The sequence below is a fragment of the Manis pentadactyla genome, chromosome 13, assembly GCF_030020395.1.
Source record: "Manis pentadactyla isolate mManPen7 chromosome 13, mManPen7.hap1, whole genome shotgun sequence".
NCBI classification, from domain to species: Eukaryota; Metazoa; Chordata; class Mammalia; order Pholidota; family Manidae; genus Manis; species Manis pentadactyla.
The window spans coordinates 53,148,109-53,161,408 of record NC_080031.1 but is presented as its reverse complement, the minus strand read 5'-3'; the positions used below and the strand labels follow the sequence as shown (position 1 = coordinate 53,161,408).

The window sequence follows — 13,300 nt, the reverse complement described above, 5'->3', positions numbered from 1 at the left end:
CACATGTAAAAGCCATTGTTAACACCCCCATTTAATCATGCCTGATATTTAATTGGATTTAATTAGAATGTCAGAGATTGTCCTTATCTACTTCCCTCCCATACCACACTAACATATTTTGATGAAGGATAACTCTAAAGCATATCTGAGACCTGTAGAAGATGGAATTTCTCTGGTCAACAGGCCAGGGAGAGAATCCAGATCAAAGAGGGGAGTAGATGTTGAGAAAAACTATCTGATTTCTATACCCAGTGAAAATTTCCTTCAAAATTAAAGAATAGGCATATTGAAACTCTATATACTATCTTAGCAACTGTTTTCTAAATCTAAAATTTCAAATAAAAATTAAAATTAAATAAAGAATAAGGTACTCTCTCAGCCAAACAAAAATTGAAGCAACATAGTGCCTGCAGACCAACTCAGTAGGAAATGCTAATGAAAACTATTCAGTTAAAAAGAATGTTTATAGGTCAGAGATGGATCTATTAAAAAAAAATCAGAAATAAAAATTTAAAAAGAAAATACATTCCTTTTTACTCTGATTTGTAATTTCTCTAAAAGATTACTATTAAAGCAAAATAGTAGCAATGTATTGTGTGCTTATATATCAAAACCTATGTAAACACACATGACAACAGAGCCCAAAGGATGAGTGTAGAGTGTAGCAAATGTATTACAAATGTACAGTAGAATCTCATGAAAGGGAATGAAAAGGGAGTGGAGCTAAATAACTCTGGAAAGAATGTCTTACCTAAATACTGTAGGGCCAAACATAAAAAAAAAAACTGTGCTTAAATACTGCATTTGGGTTGGTAAATTTCTTTTTCACAAGGGTATGATTTAACAATCTGGAAACAACTTTCCATGCATACTAAGACTGAACAAATAAGCAAATAAATTGTAGAGCCAGTTTTCCCACTGTCAAAGAATTTACAAATAATCAAAGGTAGGCTAACATAAAGACTGTCATGCTGGGTTAGAGTCAGCAATACAACTATGAACTCACATCTACTTTAATGTACTTATAAATAGATGTAGAAATATAGTTATGTACATATACATAGATTATATACATACATATATTTTTCTCTGTGAGGGCCTGGAAGCAGTGAAACCTCAGCAGCAATGAGCTCACCTAATCTTGGTTTCTAAAGGAAACTGGGCCCTTTGAGAAATGTCTGTTTCAATGACTAAGGCAAGGAAAATATAAAATAAACCTGACACATCTTAAAAAGTAAAAAAGTACAAAAACAAAACTAGAGTATTTCAAAAGGACACAGGAGGCAGTATGAAAGGGACCTCAGTGGCCAAAGAGGAAATAATTTGGGTGAAAAAGAGAGATTATAACCAAAGAATGAAATAAATATCCATGAATCCATATGATATAAATGATTGATAAGTAAATGAATAGGATGAGATTTTCAAATAAATGAGAAAATGGAAAAGCACTATTAAAACACCATTATAAAAATTGCTGATGCATTTTAGAATTAGTTGCTAAAAATTAGTGGATGAAACAAAAGAGAAACAAGACATTTGCAGTTCCAAAAAATCTCCCCCAAGATAGGTATTAGTTAGTATGATGGTTTTAGCTTATGTTCACAATTTCTTAGATACTTTTCCCTTTGGAGGTAGATATTAATTCCTTGTCCTTTAAGATAGCTATAGTTAATCACTCCTAACAGAAAAGGGAAAGGGAAAAATAATAACTTTACAAAGGAGAAATTAGCCTTAAGAGAGGTTAAAGCATCACCTTAACCAAAGAATCAAGGTTAGCATCCTGAGTAATATGTCATGTTAATGTCACATAACCTCACAGACATGGTGCAATGAGAAGGACACATCACTTCTGCAATGCTACTTCCAAAAATATATAACCTCAATCTTATTATGAGAAGACAGACCTAAATGGCTGGACATTCTGTAGATGGATGAATGTTCTAACCAGAACTCTTTAAAAAAATGTCTTTAAGATAGGTAAGAAACAAGGAAAGACTTAGAAACTTCACATATTAGAGGAAATCTTTTCTTCACAGATAAGAAAACATGAGGACTAAATGCAGTCCTGGAACAGAATAAGGACATTAGTGAAGAAATGGTGGAATCCAATTAAAGTGTCTAGTTAATTACATTGCATCAGTGTTACTGTTTTCAGTTTAGTTAATGACATTGCATCACTGTTAATTTCTCAGACAAGTGTAGCAGAGTTAAATAAGATGTTACACAAGAATTCTCTGTATTATCTGTGTAACTCTTCTGTGACTCTAGAATAATTTCAAAATAAAAGTTCTGAAGTTAAAAAAAATTCACTTCCTGTCTTTACTACCAAATATTTTAAAATAATTAATTTAAGCTCAGGCCTAAGGAGTGTTTGTTTTGTTTTTTAATTTGTTTTAAAAATGAATATGAACCAAGTTTTAATTAGACAAAAGTAGTTGTTAGAAGAAATAAGTAATTAGATTAAATATTTTTGATGAGAAGCAATACTGTTCCTCATTCATGACCCAGTGTTACATCTAGTGTGAGTCTCTTGAGTGTGCTGCTCTTTTAAAACTGCACTCAACCCTAGCTACATGATAGAAGATTAAAATTTCTTGGGTTATTTTAACTTTTAATAATCAACTTTATTGAGATATGAATTACATAAAACAAAACGCAAGCATTTTACATGCTGTTGGATGAATTTCAACAAACGTGCTTACCCGTTTAGCCACCATGTCATTCAAGATACAGCACATGTGCATCCCAGGAGCTCCTTGGTTCCCTTCGCATTAAAATTACAGGCCAGCATCCGCTCTGCTCCCCAGGCCCAGAGACATGCTGATATGCTTTCAGTCGAATTTTTACATAAATAAAACAGGATATAACATTTTGTGTCTGGTTTCTTTCACTCAGGGTAAGCATGTTGTTGGGTGTAACAGTTGCTCATCCCTTTCTGCAGACTTCTGTGTTGTGTCCAGTATTGGACCATTATGAATAAAGTTGCTATAAACATATTTACAAGTTTTTGTGCATTCATATGTTGTCATTACTTTTGAATAAATTAGTAGGAGTTAAATGATCATATTAATAGAAGTTAAGTTTATCTACAAAACTGTCAAGTTCTTTTTGAAAGTAGTTATAAAATTTGATACTCACTAGCAATTCATGAGAATTAAATTGTTCAGCATCACTGGCAACACTTAATATTGTGAAACTTTTAACAAGTAATCTTCCCAAGGAGTGTGTAGTGGTATCTCACTGTAGTTTAATTTTCATTTTTCATATAACTTTCTATGTCAATCACTTTTTCATGTGTTTATTTACCTTTCACATATCTTCCTCTGTAGTCTCTGTTTCAGTCTTTTCACAGTTTTTAATGGATTATTTACATTCTTATGATTGAATTATCAGCAATAGTTTCTCAAAATATTTCTCAGTATAAGTATTTCACCCCATGTATGTGTTGGAAATATTTCCTCCATGTGTGTGTGACTTGCTTTCTTATTGTCTTAACATACTCTTTCAAAAAGCATGTGTTATTAATTTTGATGAAACTTCATGCATCATTTGCCATTTTTATCTTTTTTTTTTTCCATTGATCATTTTTTATCTTTCATGATTAGTGCTACTAAGCCCTAAAAAGTATTCGGCCAATAAATAAATGGTGTTGGGAAATCTGCACTACATGCAAAGAACAAAGCTTGACCACTTACACCATGTACAAAAATAAACTTAAAACGATTGAAGACATAAGTGTAAGAACAGAAATTATAAAACTCCTAAAAGAAAACATAGGGAATAAACTCTTGGAGAAGAGACTTAGCAATTTTGGTGGGAGTCTGTTGACACAGGCAAGGTCAACAAAAGCAAAAATAAACAAGTGACACTATATCAAACTAAAAAGCTTTTGCACAGCAAAGGAAACCAACAAAATGAAAAGGCAACCTAGTGAACGGGAAAATAGATTTGCAAATGATATAAGTGATAAGGGGTGAATATCCAAAATATATAAAGAACTCATACAGCTCTACAACAAAAAAACAAACAATCTGAATACAAAATAGAACCTAAAAAGACATTTTTTCAAAGAAGACATGCAGAATGGTCAAGAGACACATGACAAGATGCTCAATTACTAATCATCAAGGAAACGCAAATCAAACCACATTAAGATATTACCTCATACCTGTCAGAATTTTTTTTTTCAAAAAGACAACAAATAACAAGTATTGGTGAGGATGTGAGGAAAAGGGAACCCCTTTGTCCTATATTAGTTGGTACAGCCACTATGGAAAACAGTAGAGAGATTCTTGAAAAAATTAGAAACAGAAATATCACATGACCCACAGTTTCTCTTCTGGGAATTTCCCTAAGTAATATAAAAACACTAATTCAAAAAGATTTATTCTTTCCTATGGTCATTGCAGAATTATTTACAATAGCTAAAATATGGAAGCAATCTAAGTGCCCACTGATGGATGAATGGATAAAGCAGATGGTGTGTGTGTGTGTGTGTGTGTATGCATACACACACAAATACATGCAATGAGGTATTACTTGATCATAAAAAATGAAATCTTGTTATTTGTCACAACATAGATGAATGTAGAGAACATTATGCTAAGTGAAATAAATCAGAAAAAGACAAATATTGTATGATTTCACTTATATGTGGAATCTAAAAATAAAACAAATGAACAAACAGAAGAGAAACAAATTCATAGATACAGATAACAATCTGGTAATTGTCAGAGGGGAGGGAGGTGGGGGCATTGGTTAAACAGGTGAAGAGGATAAAGAGGTACAAACTTCCCATTGTAGAATAAGTAAGTCATGGGATTGGGAAGTACATCATAGGGAATATAGTCAATAATACCTTAATAACTTTGTATAGTGACAGGCGGTAACTATACTTATTGCAATGAGCATTTTGAAGTCAAATCACTATGTGGTACATCATAAACCAATACTGCATGTAAACTATGCTTCAAGTAAAAAAATAGTAATAAAGTAAGACACCTACATCTTCCTTATGCACAGTCTTTTTCACTGGCAACTGGTATAGGATGAAAAATTTGAGATATGCAAAATAATCACCAAAGGGGGGGAAAATTCACTTCCAAAGCAACAAATCTTTGTATGTCATATTTGAATAATTAGAACAAAGTTGAAACAAAAAAAAAATTTTTGCCTAAAGTTCTAAAATACTTTTTCCATGTTTTCTCCCATTCATTTTGTTATAGATATAATATTTTATAAAATTAAACCTACTTTTCCTCTGATGTAGCTACCTGATTAGAATCTGCCTTGCTTAAAATGCTGTTCTCTCAAGATTAGATTAGAATAAATTAAGACTTCCATATCTGATCCATTCTCTCAGAAGTTGTATAAATATTTTAGTTAGATACGGGAAGCTTTGCTGTGAAGAATGACTCCAAATACATCTGCGGATCACTGGAAACTGGGCTCTCTATTTATTCATAAATGACAATCATGCTGAAAAATCCATGGTTATTCAATGTCCCTGTATTTTTCCTTAAAAGATTGAATTATAACTTTCTAAAAAGGGCAGGAGACATAAGTGAGATTATTAATAGCTCATGGTGTTGATATCTGATTACCATGAAACAGACTCAACCTTCTATTACTTCCAAGTGCTTTATTGCATTAAATTGCTAGTCATGGTAAATTTGGTGTATATTGTCTATTTTAGTTTTGCATGTTTCATTCGGAGTGTCCAGAGGGTGAATAACTGAGGAGAGAATGAGACTGCAGCCTCCCACCCATGAGCACACTTTTCACTGGGGAGTTTGAACTTTCCCCGTATCTGTTTAGATTCTTTGTAAGCATAGCTGACAGAATAGCAGAACATTCCTGGCATGCCATTTACTTGGCAAGGAGCTGCTATAGGCAGTGTCTTTCCAACCCCACGTCAGAAGCGTTCACGTGGGAAGGCGTGGCGCCCATAGAAGGACTCCTGGGGCCACAGCGCTTCTGTGCAAAGTGACGGGTGAGACCAGCTGTGGTGGTGCAGCGTCTGAATATGAATTTTTTAATCTAATGTAAATCCAATGTAAAGGCTTTCCAAATAAGTTAACTTACATTTTTATGCCACGGCTAAGAAATGAATGCTAGCTATTCTTTAGGACTTATGGTTTATACTTGAATTTATATATTTCTTTTCAAAGTTATGTATGTATGTGTGTGTGTGTGTGTGTGCATCGCATACATAAATGTATGTATATAGAGAGATTAAAAAAAAATTAGAATGGTGAATCTGGGAAGGATAAAAAGCTGAAAGGGTTTTCATGATAACGGCTCCTCCTTTCTATCCCCAACTCGCATGTCCTGGGTACCCTGTGAGTCAGTGTGTGCGCCGTATGAGGTTGCTTACTTGTATTGTCAGGCTGTCTTCCCAGACACACTCTCGATGTTAACGTGTCACTAACACGGACCCCGACCCCGCTACGCCTGCTGTGGTCACCGGCGCAAGGCCCTTTCCCTCCCCCGAGAAGGGCTGTCTGGCCGGGACTGACGGTTGTGGTGCTGCGGTCGCGGCTGCAGGGAGGCGAGCCCGGGACAGGGTCGGGGCCCGGGAGGGCCGCGGGGACAGCCCCGCCGCGGCGAGGCCTCGAGGCACGGCCGGCGAGGGGACCGCCCGGACAGCAGAGGCCGCGGTCCTGCGAGCACGGCCGCCGTCAGCCTCCGGGTGCTCGTCTTCGTTGCCCCTCCAGGGGACGCAGGGCCGGAGCACGAAGTCCCAGGGCGCGCCGCCCACCCGCGCCTGCCTTCTGCGGCCGGGGCTCCGGAGGCCGCTCCCGTCCCGCGGGGAAGAAGCCCCCGACCGCGACACGCCGTCGTCAGATCCGCGGGGGTCCGTCAGACGGGACATTCCTCCGGACGTATGACAGGGGCTGTATGACCGCAGGCGGCCCCGACTCCGGGGGCTTCCGGCCTTGTCCAAACTCCCCCCGATCCCCGGGCGGCTTTCGGGGACCTGCGCACGGCTGTGCGGCGGCCCAGGGGACGGGCGGTCTCCGCAGAGGCAGCGCCGCGGGTGTCGGCGCGGGCGGGAGGGGCCCCGGGCTGCGGGGTGTCTGTTGCGGAGTGGGGGGCTTCGGGGCGGCCGCCATCTGGGTCCCCTTCACATGGAAGGGTGAGAAGGTCCACCCAGGCCATTTTCTCCCCTTTTTACTTTAGCCATGTAAGGAGTGCTATTTCCATATTTCCCGGGGGTCCTAAAATTGGATTTCCTTTTGTTTTACCATGAGTACATACACAGATCTCAGTTTATTTTAATAAGAAAATACATGTGAAACTTGCAGATACTGTCCTTGGCACATAATAGAAACGCATCTTCTACTATATAGTTCAGTATCCTACATAGTATATTTTTAATACTGATTATTTATTACAAAGCCCCACCTCAAGATCTGTGTCCCAGCACCTCGAACAGCGCCAGGTCCACGGAAGACGCCTTCTAATAGTGTCTACATGGATTTTGTTTCTCCATGCTTTTCCTTTGTTTCCATCTGCCTTTTTCTTTCTTCATTACTTCCGTGTCTGTTCAAGGCACTTCTTGTGAGACTGTACAATAAGTAGTGGAGAGAGAAGATATTTCAAAGGGAAATAGATGCCAAATCACAAGAATGAACAAAGGAAATTACATTCTCATGGACTGGATGTACTTGTATGGGAAAAACAGGTGTCTTCCAATTTACAGCTGAGGGAATAGCAATGGAGAATAAAAAACACAAGTCCTTGTTTATCTATTGGTTTCAGTATTATCCATTACTATAATCTTTTATTGCAGTTGCTAGAATACATAAGAAGTAACTGATATTTCACTTTAAGCCTTTCATTTTTCCCCATTAATGGGTTAGCAAGATGGCAAACCATTAAATGTAATGTGAGAAAATTAGTCAAACACTAGAATAACCAAATGACTCTAACTACTTTCCTTGCCTCAGTACTAGAAAACTTATTTTCTAAATTGAGTAAAGTCAATATAAAATTTTTAATATTATCCTGAGATATTGAATCATAAGAAAAACATTCAGAACATGGGACATTATTGTTATTTTAAGATGGAGACTGGTTTTTAGTAGGTGTTCACATTTTAATGAACAAAAACTTCTAAGTCTTGTGAGTTGTATATGGAAATGTGTGTCCGTATGTGCACGTGTGTGTTGTAGGAGGGTGGTGGGCTCACGATTTCCTGGAAGGCTGAGGAGGTGGACAGTGGAGAGGTGGTTGAAGGATGACCCCACTAATGCTTTTCTCCACTTTTGGTCCCAGGCGAAGGTGATTACGTCCATATATAAGGTTACATTTTTTGCAATTAACCTTATTTTCAGCACAACTTAAAATCAGAATGAAACTGAGTGCCTAGAAGTATTGGTGAAAAGTAAGTAGAAGGGTATTTCTCCAGGCCATATATCCTTCCGGAGGCTTAATGGCATTACAAAAAATATGCAAAAGAAGGAGCAATGCTGCTGTTTTTAGAAAGCAGCATTCCATCATCTATGCGAGAAGGGATGGAAAAAGTCTTCAGCTTTAAATCCTGTAAGTATCAGCAACTTCTCTTTTCCAACAGTTATATATTCATTTAGGGGATATTTACAAACCATATATTTTGTTTGGTGTTTTGTGTGTGTTAATTAATCCAAGAACAATTTTAAAAAATGATATAGATAAGTGAATACAATTAAATTGATAGGTAGCTACTATTCTATATGCATAGAATAAAGCATGCAAACTGGATAGCATAAATAATTAAATCATTTTAAAATGGAGCTTGTTTTTTCATTACAGATTTATCTATTTACAAAATCAGGGTTATAATATCCTAAGGAACCACCAATAGCATTATATATAAAGATCTAGAATTCCACACTACCAGACAAATATCTTGGGTTGTAAAACCCAACGGCCTTATTCCCCCCTAGTGAGAAAACGAACGAAGGCCACGGCAGATCGATGCAACAAGCAAGAGGTTTATTGTTATTCCAGTTAGCTGGGGTCCAAGTGTCTGCCCGACACAGCGGGTTTCAACGAGGACCCCGAGCACTTAAAGTCAGAGGTTTTTATAGCATTTTCAAAAAGGGCAGTATTTTTCCACAAGCACATCACATTGTTTTTCCAAAAACATATACATTTCGGCTGACGCCACATCCTGGGGGTCTGGCGAGATAAGATCACCCTTGGAATGTTAGGGTGGTTCTTAGTAAGATAAGCTTGGCATGTATGATTAACTGATTGAGGTTAGCTAACTAAAGGTCACTGCAATCAACACTGGCTGACTAACTTGTTTTTCAAGGTTCTAATATTTTCCTATTTTCTTCCTTCTCGGTTAGAGAATGGTGTCTAAGCTTTTTAAGATGGCTACGCTTATGCTAACTTTCTATCCTTGATAAGGTTGATTCTTAATGATGGATTCCACATTTCCCACTTCTTTTTAAGGAGCATTCCAATCATGGAATGCTTGTGTGTTCTTGTTGTGTGAGTGAATGATATTGTTGCTTCAACATCAGCACTTGAACGGTACTCACTCTTTTTCTAACAAAAGTTATCAGCCGATTTAGTATACAGGGTCTTAAAGTGAGGAGTAGTACAAGAATAAGTAAATGCTCAGTCAAGGTGGATATCAAGGTTGTAAGCCACGGAGATCTAGTAAACTAGGACTCAAATAGCTCTTGGCTGGCTTCTCGCTCTCTCTTCCTTTTGATCTAGTCTTTCTCTGAGTTTAGACATTGAATCTTTTACTATTCTAGAATGGTCTGCATAGAAGCAGCATTCTTTTCTCAGGGCTGCACACAATTTTCTTTCTTTTAAGAACAGTAGATCTAATCCTCGCCTGTTTTGCAGGACTACTTCAGAAAGAGAGGTTAAGGATTCTTCAAGTTTGGTAATGGATTGTTCTATGGTTTTTAAATTTTCATTAATAGCTGCTCTTAATTTCTCGTAATGCTGGTTCTCTTGGATAATAGCGGCTGTCCCCGTTTTTACTCTAGCTGCAACTCTTACTCTTAATAGCACAGCTAGAGTCAGCGAAACTGGTTCTCTTCTATATCTCCGTCTGGGTTCAAATTCACTGATAGCATGTTTTTTTCTGCACAAGCGAAGCTTAAATGGGTTATCAGTCCGAGTTACTCGCCAATCCGGGTCTGGCTGGTGCGCTTTCTTCAGATGTGATGCGTGTACTCAGGAGGAGATGCCGTCTACTTTCACGGCTGTGGAGGTGGTCAGGAGGACGATAAAGGGTTTTTTCCACTGAGGCTCAAGATTTCTTGTTTGGTGTCGTCTCACGTAGACAGAGTCTCCCACCTGGAACTGATGGGGCACTGAGAGGTCTTCTGGCCGATAGGCTTCCTGGACGGAGGCCCACACTTCTCTCTGTACAACTTCTAGGGCCCGTAACCTTGGCCAAATTAGTGGGGCGCCTTGCGGCCCCACGGAGACTCGCCACTAGAGCCTGGCAATAGATGGTTAGTCGCTCTCTACTTTCTGGAGAATTAAAGTCTTAGTTGGGTCTGGTCAGCGGGAACCCTCTCTCTATATTATGAGGGAGTCGCGATGGTCGTCTATCAGTTCTAGGCACGTTCTTTCGTGCTTCCAGGAGGATCTTTTCTCTCTCTTCTCGAGGTCTCTGCACCTGCCAGGAAGCGACCTTCTTTACTCACCTGGTAAGGCTGCTGGGAACTCTGTAAGCAAGGTACTAGGCTAGTTCTTCCAAGGGGCTTTGTTGACTTTATAAAGTCAATCTTAGTTCTTTAAAGTTGTTTACATCTGAGTCTATGCACATGTCTCTCAGGTATGACATTCTAGCCAAAGCCCTGGCAGTATTACCAGTGTTCTTAATTAGTCTTCTCACAAGGAAAGCAGATTCTTACTAAACTCGTGCAAATAAACATACTGCCATGGAATACAAAAACAGTCACTGAAAGTTTTTAAACTCTGTAGGGATCAGGTAGAGAGAAGGATGTTTCAACTCTGCTTATAAAGACAGCTATTTACTAAACTGTTGTTGGCTTAAGAGAACAAGCTCAAAACACTCTATCAGCAACATTCGAAACAAAAAGACAAAACTATTTTTTTTAGTTTATGTAATCTTATGTAACTTATACCTGTTCTGCTGAAATCTAGTTCTTTACTAGTTTAGAAATAATAAAACAGTGACTATAAATGACAAAAGACTTACAAATGACAATGGTTAAAGATCTGATGAGAGCTTACTGTAAGACAGTTGACATAAGGAAATTCTGATATTTCTGCAATACAAAACATTCAGTAACAAAGTTTAGCATCATTCTCTTTGACAGTGCTTTTCTGGTAAATATATATATATATATATATATCAGATAAATAAGCCAAATTAGTCAAAATACTTTCTCTAATGAGAAAAAATTCTTCTGACATGTTCCAGGGGCCCTCTGGAAAATATCAGAGTTAACTAGAGGTAAAAGCACTTTTTTGCATTTAATTTTTTTAGAACTGTCTATCATTACACATTTATTGTCTATATACCCAGCACAGTAAACAAGATATCTTAAAAAGGTGGGGCAGCAGGGGAGACTGCTGCTGTCAGTTTTTAAAGACAATATATAGAAAGTCAAAATAATCTAGGTTACCAAGCATTCTTGAGAGAATGGTAGCAGATGGTAGATTCTTCTGCTTTCATCTTCAGGAGGGGAAAAAAAGGTACAATAAGAATTCACATTTAGCTGAAAGAACTGTCCAAACTCAAGGCAGAGTATAATATTACCAGGCATACAAAAGACCTGTTAGAGATACATACAAAGAATGAATATGGCTATAGTCGAATTCAATTTAAAAGTTTAAGCAGAATCTCAAATTTAAATGTCTCTTTCTTTCACACAGATATTCAGATCTGACCAGAAATATGCTTTGAGATGAAAGAGATCAGGCATTTTACCTCTTCATTTGGGGATTGAGAAATGATGACTTTTGGCTTTCTAACCAGCCATTTCATTCATGGGGTCAATAGTGGGTTGTGGTGACATGGAAATGTATGCTGGATATTTGGATGGTTTAAATATTATATACAATCAATAGCTTACAAACAGTGAAAATAATAAGAACATAACTCAGCATAAGTGTCTAAGACCAGATACAAAAAGCAGAGAAAGCGCTTAAGTCTACAGGTCTTCCCTGAAAGCTTCAAGAATGTTTTACTCTTTAATAGTAGATAGAGCTTTTAATAGAATTTGCATAGCAGTTTATAAGATCATTTGCATTAAAAAATATGGAGAGTCCTCCATGTTTTTTTTAAAACATACAAACATATCTACAGCATATAAATTAAACAAGAAGACCTGGTGGTTCTCAAAAAAATCTATTACAACTTTTCTCAAAAGTGGTCACACGTTTGTCTATCTAAACTTTTACAGTGAAACTTGTTTTTCTGGGAGAAACATAATCTTGTCTAGAGTCTACACAGTTTAATTTTTAAGAATAAATTTTGATTTGTTAACTAAGTGCATTTAATCAGCTAAAAAAAGCTTTGTTACTATTCTGCTTAGGAGGATAAATTAAGAAAACAAATAATCAGTAACAACTTTAATCATTTGTTGGTTAGAGAGATTTTTCTACTTATAAAAACATAAGGAATAAACAATTCAATTTTTCATGCCATGCAATCGTTTTCAATAACAAAATATTTCAAAGGCAAATAAAGGTTACACAGTTGTTAACAAACTTTAGCTTTTAGTTTTTTTAATATTAAGATTTTATTTTTTAAAAAATATTCTGGCAACTCACTGAGACTTTAAGCATGAGAAACTGCTTTTATGAAACAATTAGAGAACTCTTTGCAATCTTTCAACATTAAGAGCAGACTAACAGTTAAAGAAAACTGTTTTTTTGTTTGTTTTTTTTTAACTGGAAACAAAATTCTAATTTTGCTGTGCACTTGATATCAAGACTCACTTGCTTTAATTTCACATAGCACGACTATATCTGTAAGAATATAGTAATTTATTCTTCATTTGCCCCATGGTCTCAAGCACATAAACGGGTGAGAATTATGCCTGGGCTTGCCTGGGTTTGTCCCGCCTTATCTCTGAACATCTTGACCTTTTTCTAAAGCAACGGGCTGAGCGGATCCGCTACAACAAAAGGCACTACACTGCTGCACTACACTGCTCTCTCTTTGTCTCTGTCTCTCCGTCCCTCACTAACAAACAGCTACACTTTAGAACAAAGCCACTTTCTTTTATCAAAAAACACATTCTTTAGCATGCAGACGAGTTTCTATTCTTTATACTTTCTCTTCTTAAAACATACATCTTTTAGCATA

The 13,300-nt window shown here is 37.2% G+C and overlaps 1 long non-coding RNA gene across 1 annotated transcript in view; it reads right to left on the bottom strand.

Annotated features, from left to right (window-relative positions):
- Positions 1 to 8,931: 8,931 nt before the first annotated feature.
- Positions 8,932 to 13,300, bottom strand: part of LOC130680315 (uncharacterized) — a 29,960-nt gene continuing 25,591 nt past the window's right edge. Inside the window, exon 3 of the long non-coding RNA XR_008993268.1 lies at positions 8,932 to 11,662. This is a non-coding gene — a long non-coding RNA (uncharacterized LOC130680315). The remainder of the gene's footprint in view (positions 11,663 to 13,300) is intronic.